This window comes from Danio rerio, chromosome 13 (genome assembly GCF_049306965.1).
Source record: "Danio rerio strain Tuebingen ecotype United States chromosome 13, GRCz12tu, whole genome shotgun sequence".
NCBI classification, from domain to species: Eukaryota; Metazoa; Chordata; class Actinopteri; order Cypriniformes; family Danionidae; genus Danio; species Danio rerio.
This window is the reverse complement of record NC_133188.1, coordinates 32,934,799-32,961,281: the sequence shown is the minus strand read 5'-3', so window position 1 is coordinate 32,961,281 and position 26,483 is coordinate 32,934,799. Positions and strand designations below refer to the sequence as shown.

Here is a 26,483-nt window from a genome sequence, read left to right as displayed (position 1 = left end):
TTAAACAAACAAATGAAGTTGAACATTACTAAGTGTAATTTGTTGGTTTAAATTTAACACACATACATTTTTTGCCAGAATTTTGCAGACATTTCTTTCCAGTGTACAGCAGTGTACATGCAGGTTACACACACTTCCTCCATGTTATTACACCACAAATAAACTAAGTTAAATTAATTGTTTTTACAAAATTTTAGTAAATTTAGTTATGCCAAAACAAAAACCCTCAAGAATTGTATTGAATCCACTCATTTTAAATAAGTAGTTTGAACAAGGTGCAAAATTTTTGAGTGTATCTGCTTTATGTAGAGTCCACATTTAGCGATTGTTAAGAATTCACCCAACCTACTGTACCACTCTCCAAATAATCCGGTCACCAAGGCTAAATAAAACATGCCCAGTATGCAAGCGCAGCCGAGCCAGCGAGCGAGTCTGTCCTCTTCTCCTCTTTGATGTCAGAGCAGAGGAATGGGGTTAAGTTGTGCTAAAGAATGTGAGGAAATCATAATGAGGCGGACTCTCGGGGAGCGGAAGCGTCAGTGAGCCCTAATTAATGGAGGCAGAGACACTCCTAAAGTCTCCCATTCAGCCCTTCACAATGGGCGTCTCTCTCAAGCAGAACCTGCGGTGGAATATTAAAGAAATGAATGAAAACGGGCGCAAATGCCACCCCACCTCCCACTCCTTTGGCACCCTGGCTCTCATTGTGCGCCTGTTCTCGAGTGTCTCCTCCAATCTTCCAGGGGAGTCCCATTCAGCGCAATCTGCTTCAGAAGATCCAGCCGCGCCGTTTTGTAAATATGGCCTTGGACAATGCGCACAAAGGGAAGGCACATTGCCAACAAGTATCCAATTTAGTGCTTAAAAAAATTGTTAACTCCTCAAGCCCCCTTGACTTTTTGGAGACCAAGCACGATAGTCCAGAAGTCCAGAAGTGTGGATCCACCTGTCACCGATTATCCCTCCTGTTAAAGGGTTTAGCCTTGACCTCTCCTCCTCCTTCGCTACTAATCTGTTCATTAACCAGCAGCAACAAAGACTAAGAGTTTTGAAGGGTCAGTGCGGTGTGCATGCGTGAAATATGAACGCTGAATTTGTGTGACTGTGTGGCCCACTGGAGCTCTGCTTGTGGCTTTATTTTGTGCTATTTTAAACACATGGAGAGCCATAATAGGCAGGACATCACCTTTGACCCTTACTGTATTATGGTGAGGCTTCAAGTGTAGAATGTTTTAAAGGATTTTGAGAAGCTAACAGGCTTCATTATTGCTGAAGGTCAGAGTCCAGTGCTTTGTTTAAAACAAGGATTTGTTTTAATGGTTGCCAGGTCCATTCAAATCTTGTCCAGAGGAGTTTAGGTGGACTTGTGTGTTATGTGCATATTTAATTATTTAATCTTCCTTTTATTTCTTTGGTGCTTTTAATCTGTCTTTGATTTTAATGTTAAGTATTTTGCGTGATACATTTGTTTAAAACTTAAGTACACACTGTACTGTGATTTAGTTACTAGTTAAATTGATTCAGAATTTGCGTTTATGTAATATTACTTTTTACTGTTAGTCCAAAATTGACTTGATTTAAAAAAATATATATAAATATAATAATATAATCCAGTGTTTCTCAACCACGTTCCCGGAGGACCACCAACACTGCATGTTTTGGATGTTTCCTTTGTCTGTTATGCCCATTTCAGGTCTTTCATGCTCTGCTTACGAGCTGGTGATCAGAATTAGGTGTGTTGGGTTAAGGAGACAGTGAAAATATGTAGAGTTGGTGGTCCTCCATGAACGTGGTTGAGAAACACTGATATAATTAGTAAATAAATAAATACAGCCAGTTTTTTTTTTCACACCTACTAACTTTAACTGTTCTCAATGTTCCCTGCATTTTAAAAATGACATTTTAAATTTCAAATATTTTAAAGTTTATATGTGCAAACTTATCACACAAAACAGAAAGTGTGATAGGCATGAACTTCAGTTTGTTTTAGTTTAATATATTTTGCTCCTCCAGAATGTTATTAAATTTGCATTTTTACGGTGTATAAATAAAAAAAAACATCATCAAGTTTAATAAACTGAAAATTCAAGTAAAAATTGGCTGTTTATTGAGATTTTAAGAGTTCTCATTGTTTCAATGCAGATTTTCAGAGTTAACGTTATTGTTAATTATTAATTTATGCCATGCAGTAAAATGTTACTAAATATAATACAGTAACAGGCACATTTCTTTCCTTTAAACCCATGTCCTTTCATTTTTACAATCTTTGATATACAGTGCTCAACATAAATGAGTATGCCCCTCACAAATCTCTCGTTTTCCTATAGGAAGCCTTGCAATATTACATTTGAGCATATACATTAGTACAGTATGTAGGACAAAAGTGAAGTGTTTAGTACGTTGAACATAAAACTGCTCCATTGATTCCAACCGATATACTGACAGTTTATTTGCAGTTTAATATTAACAGACACTAGTGCATATTATGATTTGATTGAGTGCACAGGTCTAATTGTATGGCTGAGATGATAGGGCCCCTATAAATACATTTTTCTTTTCAAAAGTAATGTGTGATGGTGTTCTTATATATTTACTGAGATATTTTCATATAATAACCTTAATTCATTTATTTTTAAATATGTAGCCATCATAAATACTTGTTTAGTCAACCCAAAGCCAAATTTAAAGCTAATCTAACAAAATAACAAATAATAATGGTCCAAAATTAGTACACCAAAATTAATTTGTTAGGGGAAAATATTAAATAAACAATTTACAAAAAGCAATATTTAAGAGAAACAAAAAAAATTATAAACTTTTGTTGAAATTTTGTAGTTTGTATTTTCCCTGCAATATTTCACATTAATTTAAATGTATTATCTTTCTCTTTCTTAAGATGTTCTGTGACTAAAATATTATTTAAAAAATATATCCGTTTAATAAAAAATTGTTTTATTAGCACCGAAATATATTACCTATACCTATATGTGACATTGGGATTATTATTTCTAATCAGCAGTGAAGAATGTACAGTTTGACATTTAATTATTCAATAATAGGGCTCAGGACAAAATAACGATGTGCATGAGGTGGCGCTTCTCATAATGGCAGATCGAACATCAATGTAGCAATTCTAAGAAATATATGTGCTGTTAATAAAATAAATACACCTTATAACTTTTTGATGCGTTTCCCTCTTCATTTACAAATATCATGATATATTGTGGATGGTTTTCTTGGGATACGTCATTGATATTGTGATCTATTGTTATCTGGGGCAAAATATTATATCATGTTATCTCGTACCTGAATATCTGACTACTTAATTTGCTTTCATCTTATTATAATATTCTTGATTCACTCATCTACAAGATTATTCCAATCAAATTTAATGATTTTATACCAAACAGAGCTATTGAAGTCATCTGCCAAAATTATATTCATATCTCAACACAAATTGCAGCAAAATAAAAAATCCCAATGTCAGATATTTTCAATATTGTGCAGCCATTCTAAGAAATGCTGAAAATATTCTATTTCAAATGGGTTGTATTAATTTGTGCTGAGCACTGTATTTTATGTGGAATGTGAATGTTATACCTCCAGATTATGTTCTGCGAATATTGGATTTTTTTGTTATCGGGAAAGAAAACAGTTCTGTTTTTAAAATTACCACTAAATTAACATTTGTCTGTTATTTATTTACCCTTATGTGCTTCAAAAACCTGTATGCCTTTCCTTGTTTCTGTGTAATACAAATAATGTTTATAAGTAATTCAATATTTGGGATGTTTCTATAAAAATAGCTGTTAAAATTGTGAAAAAGAGCCAGCATGTAAAATCAGTCATTGCCGTGTTAATCAGCTAGGAAGCTGTAAAAGTCAGTTAGTTGTCTGTTTATTAGTTTGTGACAGGCATAAAGACATGTAGATTAATTCATGACCCCACGAAAAATTGGACAACAATTACTGCCACACGTGTCTGTCAGAGCAGAAAAGTAAAGGTAGCAAAAAGATGACAAGAATACATGCTCAATTCATTATACGTATTAATGAAGTTCTGCTTGATTACTTGTAGGTGACATTCAGCGCCTTAGTGGGCTTTTTTTTTTTCACCTGACATAATGGACACTCAGATGTAAATAATTGAATCCTCAATGATTAAGCATACTAACATTTTGAGTTTTATTAATGTCCTCTCTGATAGGTCTAGTAATTAAACGCAGCGCAGTCGTTGGTCATAATTAAACTATTAAGCATCTCAAGGTTTGACCTTTTTGCCTCTGACCCACAGTTAAAGCAAATGTAATGACTCAGAGAAACTCGTTCTTACAGGCATCTGAGGTGACCTTTAAGTGGCAAAGGACAGGCCTTTATAAGGTTTCACTTGAATTCAATTTCAACACTCTGGAGCAGGACATATTTTTAGCACTTCCATCTATTTTAATAAAAGCTCTCACATAAAGAGAAAATTAACAATATGAAGAATTACTCAAGATTTGCTTGATTTTTGGCCTCTTCAATTGATTACGTGTACATTTTTAGAAATGTTTTATTATAAACTGTATATGCACCTCTATGATACGATCGAAGTGCTTAATTTTTAAAAAGCTAAAACAATTAATGTCTTATTTTTTCCTCTGCCAACAATTTTAATGGTACATTTAATTTTTTCCTTAATATTACTTGACTTAATTTTTTTGTTGGTTCAAATTGAACCCGGACTTAAAATAATAAAAGAAAAAAAAAAAAGAAAAAAACATAAAATTGTCTGCATTTGTTTATTACTCCTGCCATCATTAGCCATTCTTATTATTAACATATATAAAAATAACGTTACATTTAACATTTTGATAATTTTTTTAGATGTGTTTTACTTAATATGAGCAATATCATGCCTGTAACAGTGCAATATGGCTGTATATCTGCACTGGTGGGAGGCCTGTGTAGGCTCGAGGCCACAGGCAGAGTGCTTTAGTGTTCTACCAGTGACAATATATTGCACTGCTACGACTGTGCTATTGCGTTTATACAACAGTTTGAAGGCATAATCATGTATATAAAAAAGATAATTAAACAGAGAAAAAAACACTTTTGTACAAGGAACTACTTTCTTCCGGCATTCATTCACATCTGCAGCTGACAGCAGAAGCCGTTACTAATTCAACAACAACACTTTAGAGCTATAGTATTTGAATGATTCTCTAGCATAATGTCTACAGTGATGACAAAACAGGTTATTTTGCTGACATTTTAAGATTATAAATTAAATGCCATCAGTCTAAAGACATTTCCCAGTATTTCTTCTTATTTGCAATTGGGAGATCACAATACTTTCAGTTCCATGTGAAAATGACTAAAAGCATGTGCTTCACTGTAACTTTTGCAGCATGGGATGCGCATTAATCATTGATGTACATTCAAATCATTCATATTTTTAAAAGCATGAAAGAGCATGCTGTTGTGTGTGTGCACGCTTAGCCTTGGACAGGCTCGGAGACGAGCAGAGCACACACATTTAACACCATTTTAATGTGAGCACTTTAATGGTCAAAAACATGCACATTTGTGTCAGAGTGCAGTGTTTAGTGATTATTCATATTAACCCTCATTTGTGTAATAAACAAAAGTTGAGAATCAAAAGACATGAAAGAGAAACCATATCAGATCCGCACTATTCTTAAAGTGACAGCACCTATATCCCTGCTGTTGCCTTTTTTATTATTAATCAAACAAAAAAAGGAGAAAATCCCTCAATGCTCTTGACTGAAGGACTTTTGTAGCTAAAGTTTTTTTTTCTTACAGTGAAGATGCTTAAAGCACCGTAATCGTTTTAAATAATCGTGATTGCAATTATGATCAAAATAATAGTGATTATGATTTTTTCCTTAATCGAGCAGCCCTAGTTTGCGATAAGGAAAAGCACTAAACATATGCGGCCATTTCGTCTTCTTCTTCTTTTTTTTTTTTTTTTTTTTTTACTGAACTAGTCTGCAGTACCAAAAACAGGAGACTAATTAGAAACAAACAGATGGCCAACCAAAAAGTAACTCAAGGTTATACAAAGAGTGGCCAACACAAAATACATACATTGCTGAATATACATTCCTGAACTCAATACACTACAATTACTATGGTTTAAATACAGCACTATGACATACAAAAGAGAGTTCAACTTAGAATGTAACTTACCAGATTTATAATGATTTGATCAGCTGTAGTTTGAAATACGCCAATCTTTTTTTTTTTCCTCTAAGGGCTTGTTATGCTGTCTCTGTTGCCATCTTATGCCATCTATTCTTGCTGTGCTCATTGACAGGCTGATGGACTGGATAGTTGCAATCTAAACAACTACGTTCTTGCCTAAAAAAAAAGCCTCAAAACTACATTGCTGTCCAGCAGCTGCAATATTTGTCCAACTGTAGTGAGTGCATTGATCTGCTGTCACTATGCTGCTGTCACTATGTGGACGGAGTTATATAGAGGAGTGAAGAGGCTGTACGGTACGAGTTCTTATATTGCAGAATATTGCATGGCTATCAGCCAATCAGATCCGAGAACCAGACAAAACTGTTGAACAAATATATACGTATATTATACCTCATAAAATCAGTGTTCCATTTTTTGTTTAATTTTTTTTCTAATACAATCACGGTCTCATTATTTCTCTGTTAACAATTCTAAAGATACATATGAAGTGTTGAAGGTAAACTTACAAATGCCTGCTGTCTTGAATCGTGCAGCACTGACATGTTTCCTCCATTTCTTCTCATTCCATCGGTCCAGTAAACAACATCTGCCATTCCATTTGCCCACCTTACACTGTAACCTCTGTCTAGTATAGTTAAGTGAATGCACAATGGAGGGTAATGATCTTCTACTAATGTCTGCTATTACCAGCACTCTCACAGTGATAGATTAGACCAGATACCTTGTATATTTTCCCAAGGCCGCTGTTGTCTAATGTGCTTGCATTGATGTTTTTCATAGAATGTTTTGCTTTTTTTTTGTCTTTTTCCCCCCTCTCTTGTTTATTTAAGGTTTTAATCAATGGATTGAATTAGAAGGCTCGCAATAGTTTTCGAGCCGTTCTCAGAGGACATCCAATTTTTCACATTATAGGATTCGGCAGTGTTAAGCTGTTGATAAAGATAATTGCTCTGCATTTGCTGTATCTGTGGCTGAGCCGTAGATCAGCCTCTTACATGCAGATCAGGGCTGGATCAATATGACACTACAGCCTGACCCCGAGACCTCAGGTCAATACCCCTTAAATCAGTGCGCGCAGAATTAGCCGCCATCAACCTCACTTAATGGAGATGCTTCATCCATGCCATTGAACCGAATGGCAGTGGCTTTTCTGCATTGTAGGAGGCCATGTCTTCTTGATGCTCTCCCAAAATGCTGTGTTTGCATCTGAATTTTTGTTTGAGTTACCATAAACAAGTTATTTTGACAATACTAAACATAAAATACAATCAATCCACTGTAATAGGTAAGTTATACAGTAGTTAGCATCAAGCTACACATGAACACATTAAGGCCCGATCCCAATTCTATTTTTGTACCCTTGCCCTTTCCCCTTCCCCTCAGCCCTTGAAACAGTGTGTGAAGGGGAAGGACTTCAAAATTTACCCCTGAGAAATGGGACAGCACTACAACACCTGCACACATCATCATCACTATCTCTTGCTCCATATGAGATTGACGATGGCGACTGCTGTAGTTATTCCAGTTGCTTAATTTTTTGGTATTTACCTTTAGGAATTCACCAAAGACATACATCATGTTATCATAACAATATAACCTGGCAATAAGATCGTATATGTACTGTGCATTTACACCGTGGCCTTATTTATATATACTGTATGTAAACAAACGAAAACAACATTAGCATTATAGCAGACACTGTAAAAAGGTCATTCCCCATCACCAGACTTTTCTGACAGGATATTTAAGTGACATATGTGAAAGTATGTAGCAGGACTGCTATACAGAATTGTTAGGGACTATAGATAGCGAAATTTAGTGGTTTTTATATTAATTTGAAAAAGCATGACTGTAAAACACGAATGCAGTTATGAATATATTAAAACATATCCTTGTTTATTGTAAAAATTCGAAATAATGACAAAAAAATAAATAAATAATTTGTGCATCTCCTTACTTCCGGGTGCAGTCATGTTGCCATTGCAGCCGATGTATTCTGGGAGATTTTCATACCCATTGGTTTTGAGTGTGGTCCTGAAAAATCTCAGTTTTGAGGGGTATCTAGCCCTTCCCCTTAGCCCTACGCTTTCAGGCTAAAGAGAATTGGGACATCCCTGCCCCTTTACGTGAATGCGCAAAACAAGGGGTAGGGCTTAGGAGAAGGACTAAGGAGTAGAATTGGGATCGGGCCTAACTCATTTTACTCCACAGATGGTTTAAACCACTTCTGATCATATACTAATATGGATTTAATCATATGATGAGGCAGAAATCAGTGTTAATTTTGTCAATAAAATAGCTAGACACAAACAAAAAACTGACTGCGCCAATAAAGTGACTAAATGTGCATGCTACAATGCACTCATCTAATGAATAAACAGCGCAATACAGCTGATTATAAAAATAATGTTGGTTAGTGTTTATCATTTTGACTGAATTTTAGTCTTGTTTTTTTCCCATTTATTCATTCATTTCCTTTTCAGCTTAGCCTCTTTATTAACCTGGGGTCGTCACAGCAGAATGAACTGCCAACTTATTCAGTTTTACGCAGCGGACGCCCTTCCAGCTGTAACCTATCACTAGGAAACATCCATACACACTCCTTCACACACATACACTACAGACAATTTAGCCTATCCAGTTCACCTATACCACATGTCTTTGGACTTGTGTGGGAAACTGGAGCACCTAGAGGAAACCCACGCCAACACAGAGAGAATATGCAAACTCCACACAGAAATGCCAACTGACCCAGCCGGGCTCAAACCAGAAACCTTCTTGCTGTGAGGCAATTGTGCTATCCACTGCGCCACTGTGCTGCCCAGATTTGTCTTTTTCATCAACAATAATGACCTGATCCTCTAATAAACGAGTGGATCAGAGAATGTGTGCATTCATAGTTTTCAGTCACATTACAAGCACAGGGGACCTGTCAAGCTTCTGTTTGTCAAGTTATAGGCAACAACATACTTTCATTGACAGAATTGACAGATATATGTTATTTGTAGTTTTTTTTTTAGCATTTATTGTTTAAACATATTATGATATATAAATCATTAATTTGTGACTTTTTTGTGATTTTTGTGAAGCTCATCATATGAAGAGACGAGGTGGTTTATAAAACAATATGAGTAGTGGCATATATCTAATTACAGAAGCAAAAACTCAGAGACAGAGGTTAAAGCAACTGATTTGCAAATTTGATTGTACAGTTTAGTGGGAAAATGTATAGACGTGTACTAAACTTTTAAATACAGTTGAAGTCAGAATTATTAGCCCCCTTGTTTATTTTTTATTCCCCGTTTCTGTTTAACAGAGAGCAGATTTTTTTTCAACACATTTCTAAACATAATAGTTTTAAGAACTCACTTCTATTAACTGATTTATTTTATCTTTGCCATGATGACAGTAAATAATATTCGACTAGATATTTTTCAAGACACTTCTATACAGCTTAAAGTGACATTTAAAGACTTAACTAATTAGGTTAACTAGACAGGTAGGGTGATTAGGCAAGTTGTTGTATAACTATGGTTTGCTCTGTAGACTATATTGAATAAAAATATAGCTTAAAGGGGCTAATAATTTTTACCTTAAAATGTTTTTAAAAAAAACTAAAAACTGCTTTTATTCTAGCCAAAATAATACAAATAAAACTTTCTCCAGAAGAAAAAATATTATTAGACATACTGTGAAAATTTCCTTGCTCTGTTAAACATTTGGGAAATATTTAAAAAAAAAAAAAAAATTAAAGGGGGGCTAATAATTCTGACTTCAGCTAAAATTCACAAACACACACGCAAGTCAGATTTCTAAGATGAAAATGTGCAAAATGGAAACATTGCTCTAAGTACCACAATGAATTACTGTTGCCAGAGAGTAATAAGGATATTAGTATTATTACTTTATATAGGACTAACAGGTGATAATAACTAATAAAATAAACAAAAAATTACCAGTAGGCTGCGAAATACGGGTCTGGAAGCCTTTTTGGTCATTTTTGCAGATCAGTTTGAATGGCAAATGTTTGGACAACAGTGCCCTCAAGACACAAAGAAAAACATCTCAGTTTTAGTACACCATTGTCTTGTAAGCAACTTATCATTAGAAAGATTTTTTTGGGTGCTTAACTCTCAATGCCATTCAGTTTAAGCAGCATCTCTGTCTCATCTGATTTTGGATCTATTTTCTTTTTTCCTAAAAGCAAGTCGAAAATGTTTTTTTCATTGTGCCTCCAAGCATTCCCTTGGGGAAGTAATATTAAATTCAAAATATGATGGGCTCTTTGAACTCATTTACTCATGGTTACTGTTTAATCCACAGGCGTTTCATTTACACTGGTGAGTAGGAGCAGTCTGAGGGATATTGTTTCCCTGAGGAGATCATTGACTAAAACACTTTGCATTCCATTCACTGTATGTAAGTCATTTTCAGAGGTTATAACCCAGAGTCGGTGAAGGAGGACGCCATAGCTTTTATTGTCCAAATCAAAAAGCCTGTTTTAAGTTTCCACAACCGGTTCCGTAGTTTTACATGTACAGTCTGCACATTTTGATTTTAGATTTTACTTTTTACTTTGCTTTTTTCATTTTAATTATTTATTTTTGTATTTGTTTTGCATTCAATTTGCATTTAATTTAGTTTTTTTGTTTATTTTTTAATTTATTGTTTATTTGTTAATTTTATTTAATTGTTTTTTTGTTTGTTTGTTTAGTTTTTTTTTTTAACTCTGCTAGATTTCCCTGCATCATAATATTGAGTTTGTTTCACAAATATGATATTTTTCTCATAATTGTGAATTTTATCTCATAATTGTAAACTTTTGTAAAGTTTAAACTTTAGTTTTACATGTACACTAATTTAATTTAATTTAATTTAATTTAATTTAATTTAATTTAATTTAATTTAATTTAATTTAATTTAATTTAATTTAATTTAATTTAATTTAATTTAATTTAATTTAATAATGTTTTCAATTAAATTTTTTTACTTTTGTTTTGTATTTTGCTTTTTTAGTGTTTTTATTTATTAAAAGTCTACATTATTATTATTATTATTATTATTATTATTATTATTATTATTATTATTATTATTATTATTATTATTATTTGTTTTATTAAAGCCACCTCGATGCATTTGATTAAGAGCTCTGGATTATTTTGGTCTTTCTGCTAGTTTTCACATCATAATATTGAGTTTGTTTCACAAGTATCATGATTCCCTCATGAGTTGATAAACTTTTGCAAAGATCATTGACAAAAAAAAACTTAGTTTTACATGTACACTTTTTTTGTTTAATTTAATTTAATAAAGTTTTTGCTTTATTTTTATTTATTTATTTATTTATTTATTTATTTATTTTTAGCTTTTTGTTTTTAAGTTTTTTATGTAATAACATTATGTTTTATTATTATTATTATTATTGTTATTATTTTTTGTCTTTTTAAAGCCACCTCATTGCATTAGATCAACAAGTGCTCTGGATTATTCCGGCCTCTCCGCTAGACTTCCTCGCAGGTGTACAGATCTGAGAGCAGCCATGCGGATCCTGCTGCTGCTGCTAAAACTGACCACAATCACTATCCCAGGCCACAGCTGAGACTTTAACTGAGCAGCACAAACTGTTTTCTCAACAAAGGGATTGGCTCAAACAAATGTCATAAGCCTTTAATGAGAGAGCTGATCTCACTAAAACCTACTTCTATTCACAGGCCCTATAGCCATTGGAGTCATTGAGACTAAACAGAGGCTCTCTCTCTTAGGAACCCACTGCAGCCAAGCCACATGACAATGCAGGTCAATTAATTGGTTAAAAAAAGTGGGAATCCAATTAATGTGTATCAAGCTGGCATTTTTGCATGATGATGGCTCATTAGTGGGGGTGTTTTGCTGGATTATCCCCCCCTCATTAAAAGGCTGTCTTTCTCAGTAGGGCTTTAGGCAGCAGGGAGGGGATTCTTTATGCAACAGGTCTGAAACAAAAACTCTATGTTATCCCCATTTAATGGATTTAACGCTGTTGAATTTTTAAACGGCTTGGGCAGATGCCTTTTGACAGGGAACTGCAATTCACATTCACTTTCACACTGTTCCTAAATTACCGAGGGGCATTTAGTGGGAAAAGTGAAAGCAAACTGTTGTTTGCTTTTACTGTGCCTGATAATAGTACTATATTTTGCAGTGTTTTGAGAACTTGGTGACGTCCCAAAATGAAAATGTACGTAAAGCCTACAGAGACCTGCAGAAACTACTAAAAAAGTTGAAACTAGGTTTGTATGGTGTCTGTCGTTATATAAATAAATGTAATTGCGATTTAATGACTTACAATTCTCACAATAATGACTTTTTCATCTTAATTCTAATTTACCTCACAAAAACCTCTTACAGTTCAGATTTTTTTTTTTTTCCCATTCTAAGTTTCAATTCTGACACAGTTCAAGTCATAATTTAGTTTTTCTCATTGGGACAATCTATGAATTCAAGTTTTTTTTTCTCACAAATTTCTTAAAATTTATGTATTTCTAAAAATTGTGATGCACTTTCTTGACTTTATTGGCTCACAAAATCTCTGATGTGTTGATTTCTCAAAAGTGTATGATTTAAATTTGAAATAAAAATGTATGAGAGTCTATAAACTCACAACTGAAAGAAATCAAGTAACGAAACTTTACTTAACCAGATATTGTGAGAAAAACAGTCAATTAAAAAGCATGATTGTCTTCATGGCCATTTTGAGTACATTTCAGTATAAAAAAATGTCTGAAATGCAGATTATTATTTTTATTTTTTTTTTACATTTTGCTCGGTTGTTTTTAGTTTGTCTCTGAGCAGAAGATTGATATCCTTGCCATACTTGTGTAGAGTAACTTCACTTTAATCTTGTTTGAGGCTAAATTTCAAGTGGAGTGTGTCTAGTTGTTTCCGAGATTACTTCATCTTTCTCTCTGCAGCCACTTCCGCCTTTGTCCTCTGGCATTCAATGTCCCATTACCCTTCACAAGCAGCTAGTTTCTGCTGTTTGCCCAGTGCTTTCCACTGAGGCCAACATTACGGCGCTGTGTAGGAATGCCTTTTCTTTTCTTTCATCGCTGCCCTCTTTTACAAACTTTGATTAATTGATGATTGTCTTTAGTCTGGGCCATTTTGTCAGAGTCATCGCCAGAAGGAGATGGTATTTTTGTTTTTTAATTAAGGGAAGACAATGCAGGTGAATAAGGTAAAAAAAAAAAAAAGGAACAGATATGACCATACTTCTATAGTTATTGTATTTAAAAATGCCAAAGAAAGGAATTTATTATTATTATTATTATTATTATTATTATTATTATTATTATTATTTAATGTTTAAATAATTAAATATGCACTATTTAGCAGACATTTCTTCCAAAAAATATTACCTGAATATTGTATGGTTCTGATTGTATGCTTCTGGGCATATTAGGATCCAAGATTTTTTATAGGGAATTTTGAGTGTCTTTTTTCCCCCATAGTTTAGAAAATACTGCAAACAGCAAGAAAAGTATTAATAATTTGTTTTAGAAGCTGAAATATTGCATTTAATATTGTACACAAATCTTGTATGAAAGTAAAAACCTTCAGAATATAGATATAAATAAAACTGTAAAGCTATTTAAGTTAAATTGGAGATTTCTAGCTCAGTGGAGAACCAAAATATATATTGCAAATTTAAATCTATAGACATAAATTAGTAAAGCAAGTCAAAAGAAACATTTAAAGGTGTATTTTGGGTGTTTTCTTTAAATTACACTGAAAAAACACTTTATGAGGAGCCAAAAAAATACAAAATTGGCAGGTGCATGAAAATAAACCGTGTTTTTGCCTGCAGCGTCTTGCCTTAATATTTCATTCTGAAACATTAAGGGTTTGGTCTGTTCTTGTTTGACTTGGCTCAAGTGTTTGTTTTGGCCCAGGTTTCTTTGAGAAAATTCCCATGTTTGTGTCATGTGATATATTCAGGGAGCTATGGAAAGGACAATTAGTCCAAAGTCATGCGGTGTTGGGAAGTTACTGATCTTGGGCACATGATCTGGGTCACCGGGAGTGGGTTTAAAGTGTAAAGTACTCTCTCATTCTTGGAAACGTTTAAAACAAAAATGGTGCAATACATGTTTTTTTCGTAGTATCCTGTAAGCTATTGTCACCCGTGCATCAAATCACACCCACAATTTGTACATTCATAATTGTTTTAATTAGTTTTGAGTCCCTTTTCCCTTTTTTCCCCTATTTCCCCATCATGTTCAACAAACAATCAGTTATCAAATCAAATTGCTTCCAATGGTTTATAATTGAAGTCAGTAATTATAGCCTTAAAACATTAAAAAGTAGTTTTGTATATTTGATATGTGCCCCGAACACTATGCACAGCATAAAACGAAGTGTCTGTTTCACGAGGGTATCAAAGTTTAGATTAATTCAGCCTCAAGTCATGGCAAATGTTAATTGTCAACGAGTAATGATGAAGTGAGAAAATAATTAGGAATATGTTAATCATAGTGTTTACTATGCAATCCAAAGCATCCTAATTTTAGCCTTAGATTGCAATGAATGTTGTTTCCCTCCTGAATCGAATGCATATTTGGTCATTATAGAAAATGTTTTTGTTTTGACAGAAAGTAAGCTCTTTTGTGTGTTTGTGCGGTGCTAATTGAACTGTGTTGACCCAGAAATCCCCTCTTAAAGAGATTCTGACACATCACAGTATAAAAGACTGATTCTCTTACTTCCTGTCTAATCCTTCAGGTCAAACACAGAGCGTCAACACACGCCACTAATACATCTGGTCAAGGATTTGGGTCTTTTTGAGTACACTATAAGAATTAGCCAGTTAACCCATTATTGAAAATAACCATTTGTATTTGTGTCAAAGATGAAACGGGTTAAATCATTTAATTTGTATGATTACTTATTCATATATATATATATATATATATATATATATATATATATATATATATATATATATATATATATATATATATATATATATATATACATATATATATATATATATATATATATATATATATATATATATATATATATATATACATATATATATATATATATATATATATTGTAATAAATACAGGTCAGAATAAGTATGTTTTAATAATGATGGAACATTATTTCACCCATTTTTAGACGATTTTTTATGTTATTTCAATCGTTAAATTGGACTACTTGCATTTTAGATGCTTTCTATGTAAATGAAACCACTTTACAACTTAAATTAAATCAGACACTAAAATGTGACGTCTTTTTTTGACCTGTTAATCAAAACGGCTAGAAATTATTAGACATTTTATAGCTATATGTAATGTTTTGAAAGGCTATGTTTATGGTTTCACTTGTTTTAGATGAACTTCATGATGAAAATCACAAAATCTGTTCATATTGATTTTTTTCTTTTCTTCACTGTATTTTTCTCTCAGTAATCTTCTAATCATCTATTGTGTGCATCCAGGCATATCCATAGACAAATGTTTCCAACAGTGGGCATTTACCTTGCGTATAGAAAAAGAATGTAAAGCATTTCTAATTTACCTGCAGCATTAGATAAATCTATAAATGAAGAGTTTCTTGTTTACAAATATTGTATCACACAAATTTAGGGAATTTTAGTTAGCTTTTAAATCTTTACCAAGATCAGTTTTTACCTCATTAAATCTCAGTGCTTCTGATGGTATTTCAGCCCCTCTGGTGTTTTATATGCTGATTAAATGCATTTTGACTTAATGTTTTGCTTTGAGACCTAATAGTCATGTAGAGTTTTATTGTGCTGTTTCCGACTTGGGCTTTACAGATAGGTTGGGTTATGATCAAAGGCCTAAAATTAACACCAACATGGCATTAAGGAGAATATGAAACGCTGTTACTTACCAAGGCTGGTAACTATAATTAATTCTAACAATGCCTGAGAGCAAAATGTGGTTTATTGTGCACTCTTAGAAATAATGGTACAATGTTGTACCAATGAAGGTACAAACCCTTGTCACTGAGACAGTACCTTTTTATGGAACAGAATTGTACCTTAAGACAAAGAAACAAATTTGAAACTTCATTGCAGTTTACCTTTAAACACATGATTTGTACCATGGGAAACCAAAATGTACCTTTGGTTTTTAAAACTTGCAAATACAATAATCAACGGTACAAATCTGATCTATGAAGGTATCACTACAGTGACAAGATGCTTTGTACATTAACAGTTAAAAATGGGTTCTTTCAAGAACTATTTAAAGGCATTTTGCTATATCCGAAATGCGTCAAAAGTTTCTTTTTGTTTAAATGCATCTTTTCCATTTACTAATAAAGAATAAAAAATACTTTAACATAAATCAAAAGATCTTTTTTTTGCTCAACATTTCACAAGACTTTTCACAAAAATGTCACAGAAACGTATTCTCCCATGTACAATAAAAAACATGTTTTTCTCCAATTTTCTCACAATACCTTTGTAATCATTTAAAAGTTAATTTAATTTGCTTAATTTTAAAATTGAAATAGAATTATGCAAAGTATTGTAATGAAATATGCGAAATGTTTGGTTAGTTTTACAATACTCAAATTTCTGCATGAACACTTTGCGTATGCAGGACTTTTGCCAGCTCATGTGCTTAGTGGAAAGCAACTGTCAAAAGGTGCTGATATCAGTAATGAAAATGTATTTATCAGAAAATGCTCGTTTTAACAGTTGTTTTGTATTGTAGAAGATAATAATTAATGTTTATGAGTTTCTTTAAACACATGCTTTTAAATGATGATTCATGTTTTCATATGGAAATTTATAAAATCACTTTGCCTTTTCAGTCTTATTTTTTCATAGATATTATAATAAAGGAGTTGTCTAACACTTTTGTACTTTTTTATGAGAGCAAATGTGTACAACTTTTACAAAGGTACAAAACTGTTCATTAAAAAACATTATTTGAAACACCATGTACAGTACCTTTTTTACTGAGAGTGTGGTACTGTGATCTTTTCACATGAGCAGCATGAAAACAGTGTTTTCAGTCCCGCAGAGTGGATTGGTTCACAGTAAATCTACAAACCTTTGAGTCACTTATGATGTGTACTTGAAAATGCAATGTGCACAAACATGAGAATGCTTTTTAAATGTTTTTGCCAAACAAGGTTTTCTTGTGGTTTCTACCAAAAACAGAAACTCAAGATGTTAAGTTTTTGCATTTTAGATTACAAAGAATCAACTATTGTAAATTAAAAGTTTTAGAATTTAAATAAAAAAGATAAATATGTTGTTATAAAAGTTATATACATATTTGAAAGATCAAATGTATATTTTGTTAAGGATTAAAATACACAAATAATATTTTTGGGAAAAAATTAAGATAGAACCTTATATTGTAACTCCAAAGTTATTATTATTATTAATATTATGTTTTCTGTTATTTGTAGTATTTTTATTATCAAATGGTAAAATCATTAGATATGTTACAGATTGTCTACATAACTGTAAAAATTTTTATATTTTTCATTACAACAACAACGATAATAATAATAATAATAATAATAATAATAATAATTGCTATTAGATATTTTTCCTCAAATTTTCTGCCATGTTTTTTTTTTTTTGTTCACTTTCATGGCTTGCAAAATGTCTTTATGACTGCTTACTTTTTCTAAAGTCACCATCTGTTTGAGAGGTTTGACAGAATGTTAGTTTTAGGCCCTGGTTATAACCCTAAACACAAACACTGTTACTAACTCACTATTTTAACTATGCACCCAAACTCTACGCTACCATAAGAGCGTATATCCAATTCGAAATCAGTTTAGACTCCAGAGTCTAACAGTATCCGTGGGGTTAAATCCTTTTCATTCATTCCCTGTAATATACTGAAACACAGTACAGTACGGCAGTGCATCGGGGAGTTTGATTTCAGCCAGATACTGACCCCAACAATGAACAGATTTAATCTGATGAGAAAAGCGGCAGTCGCTGTAAAGCAGGGTGCTTGTGCCGGACCAGCCAGTGCGTTTACCCACTCATGCCATCTGTTAAGAGGCTGCTCCAAAGTTCAGCTTGGATTCACAAGCCCCAGGAGTTCGACCAGCTTGCTTACTTCTCCTGTCCGCTGGATCGTGGCGCGTGTGTGGGTTATGTTTGTATGTGTGTGTTCGTGTGTTCATGTGTGCATGTCTGGACCCTCCTTTGCTCCACATGCCATTCACACAGGCAGGTAGGAGACGAGCGCTTTTCACAACAGGGTAAGAATACTGTAGACTATTACAGTAACACTTGGTTATTCTCTGAGAAAGTGTACTTTTAGTCCTGTAAATTTTTTTATCTGTCTGCTGTTTTAAAGAGAAGTTTTGTTTATGGCCTAAAACAAGCCATTCTCTGATGTATAGCGCCACCATCATGTGAATGAAATTAAGACTGTGTAGTAAAACTTTGACCCGTGTTTCTCGTAATTCCTAGGTTTAAACAGGCACGTTATTTAATTTCTGACTACATAATTGAAAAAAATATGTTTGCTCTTTGTTCAAACTACTTATTTAAAATGGACTTAATTGTTTTATGTTAAATCCACTTAAATTTATCAAATCAAATAAGTCAACTTAATTCCTTCATGTTGTCCCAACAAAAAATCATTGTGTGGAACCCAACTTTTTTCTTCTTCAGTGGTTTGTGATAATCAAAAAAAAAACATTGCTTTCATGTTTTAGAAAGTTGTCACAAATTGTAGACAACTCCTTTTCCTGGAAATTCTTTAAAAAATATATATTGTTATTACACTTTTAAGCCACAATTTAGTTTGTATTGCCCTATTATAGATAAAGAACATAAAACATTTTCAATACCAGGAATGCAGACAAATCTATAAATGAGAAGTTTTTATGTCTGTGGTTTGGAAGAGTTTTGTTTTTGGCCCTAAGTCATTTTCTGATGTATAGCGCCACCATCATGCTTATGAAACTAAGGCCACATAGTGAACTTTGAAGCCTTTGACGCTTTTTTATTTTCATATAATACCCTATAGATTTACAGCCACATTATTTAATTTCTGAGTGTATTTGTGATGAAGAAACAGTGGCTTACTTTTATATTTCAGAAGGTTGTTAAGAGAGTGATGCACAGGAGTAAATGTATACAGTGCCCAGCATAATCGAGTACACCCTATTTTGAACATGAATATTTTAATCCATTTTTCAGTGAATATAGGCAATGTATTTTGGTACATTTGAACAAAACAGATTTATTAAACAGATATATTTACTAAAATAATATTCTAGTCACCAAACATATTTAGAAACTGAAAGATAATACAAATGAAATGCAAGCAAAATATTGCAAAAAAATAAATAAAAAATACCACTTACAAAATTTCAACTAAATTTTCCTATATTTCGTTTCTCTTTTTTAAATTCTTTTTTTATTGTATTTAATATTTTTCTCTAACATTTAAAAGTGGCTGCATTAACTTTTGGACTGTTATCATAAGTTATTTTGTTAGATAAGTTCCTAAGTTCCTCTCCAAGGCTTCAGTACTGACTAATCTAATGTATAAATAATATTGTATAGCTTCCTATTAAAATTATGAGTTTAAATTATGAGTTTAAAAGATAGGGATGTACTCATATTTGATGAGCACTGTATATTACAGACTATGTAATAGACTATGCCTTTGCCTGAACACTTTTGAAATATAATTGTTATTTAGCTTTTTAAGACACCTTTAAGTTTGTATGACCCCAGCGCAGATAAAGAATTAAAAAAAAAAAATTCCAATACTCACAGCACAGCATTTTACAAAACTAAAAATTCAACCTCTCTCGCTCTCTTTGATACGCTACTTTCTTGTTCACAAATATAATGAGATTTTTCGTTAGCTTGTAAATCATTAATGAAGTCTCCCCCCACTAATTGGTTCATGGTGCCTCTGATGGTATTTCAGACCCTCTGTTATCGCACTGGGTTATTCTGTGAGAAAGAGCAGTTGTACTGGTTGTAGTTTTTTGTGTCTCTGGCTTTGAAGAGCAGCTTTGTTTTTGACCTGAAGTACAAACAAGTCATTTTCTGATGTATAGCGCCACCATCATGCTAATGAAACTAAGGTTGTGTAGTCAAGTTTGAAGCCTTTGCCCTCATTTTTATTTTCAAAGAATCACCTCTAGATTTACAGCCACATAATTTACTTTCCGAGGGAATTTATAATGAACAAGAAACAGTGACTGACTTTCATGTTTTGGAAAGTTTTCAAGAGAATGACGCACAGAATTAAATGCCTTTTTTTTTTTTCTTTTTTCTTTTTGGAAATACGGTTGATATTTACACCTTTTGAAGGCACATTTTACTACATTAACAAATAAATACTTCACATGGAGGATTTCTTTTTTTTCTTTTCTGAGGTTATACAGATAGGGTCTGAATTACAATTTTCTTCTTGAAATATGTTCCTGATCCTGAAAATAAATCAGAATGGATCTAAAATGCTTATGTCTACTTTATCTCATGTGTACAAGGTAGTATAGACTGTCTTTTATATATGTATATTTAGAGAAAAAAAGTTTAGTTTATTGCATTAGGCTCATGATTTAACTCTTATATCTCAGATTCCTTCAACTCTCCCTTGGTTTTGTTGGGTTAATAGATAACCGCAAAGAGCTTGTTGAAAAATGATTTAGTTTGACCCATAAAATCATTAAAAAGTCCAGCCGTAGCCATACATACTTTACTATTGAAATGCTTTGGAGTTGTGTGATTGAATTTCTGACCTTTATGTGAAATGAGCATGAGGGTTTGTTTCTCTCTGCATTGCCGTAGAGACGGAGCTCTCCACTCGACTCGGCTCCTGTAATATTGAATGTAGAAGATAAGAGTGGCCATTTAAGACATACCATTTATGAATTATGCACTTCTTGTGGCAGATAAATTGCTGTATGTAGCGATGGAAAAAGATCAAGAGACTACTAAAAAATTCTCAGTTTCTCTGGATTTATAGAGTTTGGCTTTAAGTACATGTTTTACATTTGTTTTGTTTTATAAATAATGTTGATAATGTTTCTTTTTTTAGCTCTTCTGAAGATAAAACATTGATATGTTGTTGTCTAAAAATGAATATCAATGTTTGAGAACATGACACTTTTTTGGTTATTTTATTCTATAAAATAAAAATCTCTAAACTACTGCTTTTTTTATCTGGACAAAATGTCGTCACAATAAAATATGTATTTTTAGTTACACTCGCATTAAACCACCAGTTTTAACTTTTCACTTTTTGAATTATTGTATACATTCATTTTTTTAAAGCTACTTGCATGGTAAAATAATAGGGAAAGCAGATAATAGGGAAAGCAGACATATTTGATGTCAGTTAGTCTGTTGGTTGGGTTAGTAAAGTGTGTGTCACTGGATTGAAGTGTTGAGGGTCTGACTGTAGGAGACGGGATGGCGGCGAAAGTTCGGAGAGGAACCTGGCAGGGCCGCCAATCAATCGCAAAGTTCACATTAAAAAGTGCTGACAGCAATGGGAGAGAGAGTTCCCACTTTCATCTAGCGCGAGACCTCCAGCTAACCTTCACGTCACACTTTTCCTCTCAAGACCTTCTTTCTTTATTAAATTGTGTTGCATCCCACGGTGGAATTCAAGGCACCGCTTGCTTTGTCACTTATCACAAAACTTTCCACTTTTTTTCCATATGAAAAACAATTCAGATGATAGCCTTGAACCGGGGGCCTTCTTTTTGTCTTTGTACAGCCCACACACACACACCACTCCAGCTCAAATCCATAGATATATAAAATGAGTGTATGTGGTTACAATTTATATATATATATATATATATATATATATATATATATAGTTTTTTTCTCTATGTTTGACTCTTTGCTGTTATCTTTTTTTTTTAGACATTTAAAAAAAATGCAATCTAGCAGTTATATTTGTTTATAATTTACCCAAATTTGTTTTGCTTAGTTTTGAGTAAACATTTCATGTTGTTCCAATACATTTGGGAAAAAATGTACCTGATAAATTTTAACAAGTTGTGTAAAAGCTGCATAAAAACAAATCACAATTTTTGCTAATAAAAGAAAGAAAATAGGACATAAAAACTACACAAAAGCAATATACATTTAGCAATTTTTACATTTAGCAAATTTACATTTAGCAAAAGAATTATTTTGTCTTCACTCTAAAAATACTGAGTTGTTTCAAGATAGGGGGTAAAATATTGAAAAATGCAACCTACTTTTATATGTGTATATATATTTACCCAAATTTGACTCAATGTTTTGTGTTGAAAGAGGTGTTTTATACATCTTTACTGTCATTTTTCTGAAGTTTCCTATTTAAAATGATTTGAGCTTGCTTTGGATTGTTTTATGCAGTCCAAATCAATAATTTATAGCACTCATAAAATCACATTTTACTAAGATGTTCAGCTACCAACAATTTTACTTACAGAAATTGAGCGAGTGAGTATTGTAAAATATTCTAAATGAATGACTGACACTGCTAGTCACTATAATCGTCTATGTAAAGCTGCTTTGACACAATTGACATTGTAAAATTGCTATACAAATAAAGATTAATTGAATTGAATAGAATGTATATTGTTCATTAAAGTATTTCATTTATTTATCTTATTAATGATTTCATTCTAACAATTCAGTCTTCATGTAATAGTCAAATCAAAGGCGTAAGAATACTTTTAGCGTACTTAAATATTTGTTTGTTTGATTTGTTCTGGTCTCTAATGTACAGCAACAGAGCTGATTTCAGCATTTTGTCCAAAAACATGCTCTGAACTTCAGCCTTTAGTGCTGAAAGACTGTTTGTGAGATTCTGCTTACCGGCCGGAAACTTCTGGTTACTCAGAAAAATAGCAAAACACAGTCTTTTGCTGCCCCTTTTGGCTGAATGGAGACATAAATATCCCTATAGATGTAGAAGTAGTTTTATATCTTTTTTTTAACTATTATTATTTATATTATTCTGTTCATTCACTTAAGACTATACTATAACTATATGAACTATAAAATCAGACAATAAAATTGTGTGTTTATCTTTTCAAAAGCACACACGTTTTTGCTTACAGTAGGATCATCTTATGAATTACTTCAAACATATGTGCAATATCTCACACAAATATTCACCTAATTAAATCATGTATGAGATGGGATTATTTTAAAGAAATACTGCATTAAAGAATTTTTAGGCCTGTTACAAGTCCGCTAAGATTCTGTCAAGAGTAAAGCCTTACATACATAGTTTTTTTTAACTGTTTATAATTCATGTGTTTTTATTGTTTGTTGGTAGTATTTTTGTCGTATAAACAGCATTAAATAAATTAAATAAGTATTGAATTAAGTATTTAAGTCAGTGTTTTGGCAACAGAAAATATGTGGTGTGACAGGAAATACTGCCATCAGGTGGTGTACATTTACTACAGCAACAAAACTATATAGCAATTACAGGACTTTTTAGGATTATTGTTTTTTCTCTCTCTCTCTCTCTCTCTCTCTCTCTCTCTCTCTCAAAGTCATGGGTATAATGTCAAATTTGCATTCCTTTTATATATATTTTATGCACAGTTTTTCAGGATTAAAGTTATTTCTTTCTCTCAGTTTCATAGGTAAAACGATTAATCATTATTTTTTTACATATCTTTAATACACATTTTCAGGATTTTCAGTATGATTTTATTTTTTTCTAAAAACGTATTAGTGAAATGTCAAATTTGCATTGCTTTTATGTAGTTTTTATGCACATTTTGTCAGGATTTTGTTTTTGTTTTCTAAATTGTATGGGTAAAATCTGAAAGGTGCAATGTTTTTATGTACATATGCAAAATTTTTCATAACTAGTTTTTCCACTTTCCAGTTTTTTGTGTAGATTTTATTCACAATTTGTCAGGATTATAGTTTTTTTCTCAATTTCACGAGTAAAAAGATTAATAATTAATTGTTTAAACATTTTCAAAACACATTTTCAGCATTTTCAGTATAATTAATTTTTTTCTCGAATTTATGAGGAAATGTCATATTTGCATTGCTATTGTGTCGTTTTTATGCACTTTTTTATTAGAACAGTTTTTTGTCTTCATTTGAAGGGTAAAATATCAGATGTGGATTTTTTTTTAATGTAGCTTTAATACACATTTTGAAGATTAACAGGATATTATTATTTTAATTTTTTTCAAATTTAGAGATTCAATTTTAAATGAGAATTTTTTCCTGTATTTTTATACATATTTTCTTTCTTCTGGATATTTTAGATTTTTTTTTTTCTCATTTATAATTATATGCATATATATTTATTTATATATATATTTATTTATTTATTTTTGTTAAGTATGCATTAAAACAAACCTTTATTCAATATAAAGCTTTTAAACTAATGCACATCAGAAATTTAAAGGTTGTTTTTTGTTAATCTCTTGCATCTGCACCAAATAATATACAGTGCTCAACATACATACATAAATAAGTACTCCCCTCACTAATCTATCTTTTAAATTCATATTTTCAATAGGAAGCTATGCAATATTACATTTGTGCATATACATTAGATTAGTCAGTACTAAAGCCAAATCTGGAGCTTATCTAACCAATAACGTGCAATAATGCTTCAAAATCGGTCCAAAAACTACGTAGTACAGCCAAATTTATATGTTGTACAAAAATATTAATTGCCAATTTAAAAAAGAGGAAAAATCAAGAAAAGCAGAACAATTGAAATATTTATTTGTATTTATTTATTTATTTATTTATTTATTTTTTGTAGTATTTTGCTTGAATTAAATTTTTATCTTTCGATTTCTAAATATGTTTGGTGACAAAAATATTATTTTAATAAATATATCTGTTTAATAAACCTGTTTTGTTTAAATGCACCAAAATACATTACCTATATTCACTGAGAAATGGACAAAAATATTAATTTCCAAAATGGGGTGTACTCAATTATGCTGAGCACTGTACAATGTGCTTTTATTTAAGATTTTTATATCTTATCCCTTTTCATGATTTTAGATGTAAGATCTCTACATTTTAGTGAGCCAAACCACCAACTAATCCAGCTTTTTTCCACTATAACTAGACTTTTTTTCTACCCAAAACTGAACGTCAGCACACTTAATTGCTTTGCTTCAATGAGACGGTCACTTTAGTCTGGTTACCTGTAAAAATATGTCTTCTTTTCTCTGTCTTCTCCCTGAGCCTCACTACAAGCTGTCAGCTCCGCACAAAGGAAGGAAGTAGGATATTAAGTTGCTGAGCTGTGCTTGTGTGTGGTGTTTATTTGCTGTGTCAGAGACTGAGAGATTACACTGTTTATGTGTGGCGTCTGGTCAGGTGTCTCCTCAGGGCTAAAGCTACAGATGCACTGTTGACACTGGAATTAAGAATGAAAGTTGGACTGGAGACTATTCACTGCCAGTAAGTGGCTGCCATCAATCATTCTGGCAAAAGTGGATGCATACATTTTAAGTCCAGAGAAACAAGATCCTGCTTTAGAAAGAGAACATGGGTCATGCTGTATTCCTTCACATAACATGCTCTCTAAACATGTATGGTATCAGTGTTAAGGACAGACAATGCAGGGAAAAATGCATCAATGCAACAATGCATCTTGTTTTAACATTGACATTGTTTTAACATTTTAAGCATTTTGGCTTTTCTTAAATGTATTTATTTATTTGTTTGTTTGTTCGTTTTTGTTTTTTCATATTTATTTATTTATTTTTATTTACAATAATGAGTATGTTCATATTAATTTAAGTTCTTTTATTTAGGTATTTAGTTTGTTAGCTAGCTAGTTGTGAATAAATAATCTGAAACACACTTTAAACACTAAAGTATTTCGTTTGTTGGACTTTATAGTTTTGTGTCCATGGATTTGGATGACAAAACGTATTTTTAAAAACTGTTTTCTCTATAAAAAATTGTAATTTAGCCATAAATCTCTACTTTAGCAGCACTTACATGCACTAAACTTTACAGTTTTAATTATAACTCTATTCTGAAGGTTTTTCCAGAGGGATTTGCTCATCCATAATTTGCCTCATATACTGAACAACGTGTTTTTTATTGTTATTGAATAATGAAAATAGATCTCAAAATTCATTAATTCATTCTTTTTTTTTCGGCTTAGTCACTTTATTAATCTAAGGTCGCCACAGTGGAATGAACCACCAAGTTATCAAGCATTTGTTTTACACAGCCAATGACCTTCCAGCTGCAAATCATCACTGGGAAACATCCATATGCACTCTTTCACACACATA

At 32.2% G+C, this 26,483-nt stretch overlaps 1 protein-coding gene across 8 annotated transcripts in view; it reads left to right on the top strand.

Annotated features, from left to right (window-relative positions):
- Nucleotides 1–26,483, top strand: part of cdhr1a (cadherin-related family member 1a) — a 221,539-nt gene that overhangs the window by 129,798 nt on the left and 65,258 nt on the right. The window contains exon 1 of one of the 8 annotated variants that reach the window (XM_073919508.1): nt 18,025–18,458. The exons of the other annotated variants lie outside the window; for them this stretch is intronic. The gene's annotated coding sequence lies outside the window, so the exon portion shown is untranslated. Of the gene's footprint in view, nt 1–18,024; nt 18,459–26,483 lie in introns of those variants that run through there. 8 annotated transcript variants of the gene reach the window in all.